Here is a 2,521-nt window from a genome sequence, read left to right on the forward strand (position 1 = left end):
AGGCATGGAAAGTGGTCTTACCCAAAAACAGTTGAGTTGAATGTGTCGACTACTCCTAGATGTGATGTGGGATGTTAGATCTGCAAGGTTGATGTGAGGAATGAGCTCCATAGCATCGAGTTGATGATTTCTGATAACATCGAGGTTGTGACACGCATGCCACAAATCTAGGGGAAGCGACACTTGGTGGGAGGTTTCGTAATTTCTCCTTGCATGTAACCTCCAACTACTAAACATAAATCCCTGAAACAAGGGATGCCTTTGCATGCTGCCTTGGGAGAAGCAGCCCATGCATGCAATTCTGTTTTGCTCAGTCCTAGAGGGAACCGGTCAACTCAGCTACACATGCAAGAGATTGTTCGACTGCTGGAGAAAAATGTGCATTTCTGGCTGGGAGCTGGGCTGGCTGCCTAGGAGATTTACGCAATTTCTAGGCAGAGAAGCTCACTGCTGCCTAGATTTACGCAAATCCTAGGCTAAACAGCCTGCTGTTGGGAAAATTTGCGCAAATCCTGATGGGGGGTTGGCTGGCAGGATTGCGCAATCCTAGAGCCCAACAGGATGTCAGAGAGGATTGCGCAATTCCTAGAGGAAAGGTTGGTTTCCCTCCAGAAATGCTCATTTTTCAAGGGGAAGTTGCTTAGCCTACAGTTAGACCAAGTCCGGGTGAGCAGCCTGTGAGGGGAATGGATCAATTGTGATCGACAGGCTGCCTTTGTGCGAGGAAAATGTTGGACACGGATTGTCATTGATGTCAATATGGCAATATTCAAGGAGTAGACAGAGCCACCAGAGGAGCAGATGGAGATGAGAGAAGCAGACAGAGTTATAATAGAGTTCCTCATTTATTGGGAGTTGAACCGAAACAATTGAGCGAAGGGTTTCAGATCAAATGGAGTTTTGGGGTGTGGAGGTAAAACCTGGGGAGGTTCAGAGTTGTGATCCTGGAGATGGTAAATATCTCCACTTATCGCAGGCAGCCCTGGGTGAGATTCAAAATGCAAAAGAAAGTGAGAAAGCTCCCCTCAATGTTCATGTTGATAACAAGAAAGTTGTGCTTGGTGCGCTTACATATGGGAAATGCAACCAGTTTTCATTAGATATTTCTAAACCTTTCAAGCTTTCACATAGTTGCACCACAGGAAGCATCTTCTTCATTGGTTATACCACAGTTGTAGAAGAAACAGATGGTGGAATGGGAGGATATGATGACTTAGACTCTGATTCTGATGATGATCGACAATCTCAGGCTCTTATGCATCGTGTTAAGGAAAATGGCCAAACAAGTGAAGCCTGAACCTATGATAAATGATAAAGCAGCTGCAATGGCTAAGCCGAGGGAAAGAAAATCACTTCCTGGCAAGAAACTGGTGGAAAAAGAAGAATCCACTGATGATGAATGTGAACCGTCGGATCAAAGAGCAGCGGATCCAACGGTCGTCGCACGCGAAATATGCGCAGACGATAATGCGCGGGAGACGTACAGGTAGGTGGTAAGCGGTATTCCTCGCACCGCCCACCGGGGTTCGGTGGTATCCGTATATGGACGTGCGATCCAGTCACAATACAACACGTGGCAGATGAAAAACGCCGCCCCCATAGGTTAACGCGTATGCAGGCTGCGAATCAGGGCTTGCGACTGTCGTCCAATCGTGCGACGGATGGTCAGATGGTGAGGAATATGCATAATGTTTAATGTGTGGGAAAAAGGATTGTGACCGTTGGATCGCGATGATCAACGGCTACGATTGCGAATGCAGCAGAGGCTAATACGGGCGCGATTACGTGGATTTTTGGAATAAAATAGAAACGGTGGGGCAAAAGGGTGTTTCTAGACTTTTATATCAGTTTTCTTAGATTTCATTCCTTTGGTTTTCGGATCGCAATGGCAATGGCGGCTTCCACCATGATGAGATCATCTGTTACAGCGGGATCATTTCATGAAAATCATCGTCCTTCTGTGGCAGTTGATGAACAGATCCAATCGAAGATAACCAGCACCGATGGCACAGTCAGATTGCCTTTCGGAAGCTTTGGAAGCAAATTTCTTTGGATCCACTACAGAGTTTGGCCAAGGTTCAGCCTTACAATGTCAAAGTGCTAGGACTTTGCAACCAGATAGAGCTACTGCAACAGAGGCCCTCATAGAGTTCAAAGATCTTCGGGAAAGGAGTGGACCAAGATAGGAATAAATGGATTTGGTCATATTGGGAAGTTGAAAGAACAAGCGAAGTCAGAGGAAACGATAGCGACTGAGGAGGAAGCCTAAGAGACGGTGTAAGCGGAAACGAATGGCAAAGGCATTGGAATGTATAAAACAGTAGAAACAAAGAACTGTTGGAGCGGTTATGGTGGTGAAGAACCCGAGGGTGAGATAGTAGAAGCAGCAGAGGCAAAAGAGGCAGAAAAAGCAGCGGAGGTTGTAGAGGCAGCAGAAGCAGCAGAGGCAGGAGAGCAGGAGTGAGACAACCTCAACTGAATAGAGTGCAGCAGCATACCTATTTATACCAAGGTTGGCTTG

General features: G+C 46.6%; 1 pseudogene; it reads left to right on the top strand.

The window, feature by feature from the left end:
• The first annotated feature begins 892 nt into the window (after positions 1-892).
• LOC149225141 (histone deacetylase HDT2 pseudogene) lies at positions 893-1,297 on the top strand (annotated as a pseudogene).
• Positions 1,298-2,521: the final 1,224 nt, after the last annotated feature.

The sequence above is a fragment of the Pinus tabuliformis genome, chromosome J, assembly GCF_031772625.1.
Source record: "Pinus tabuliformis cultivar Carrire ecotype Pingquan chromosome J, CPIR1, whole genome shotgun sequence".
Classification (NCBI taxonomy): Eukaryota; Viridiplantae; Streptophyta; class Pinopsida; order Pinales; family Pinaceae; genus Pinus; species Pinus tabuliformis.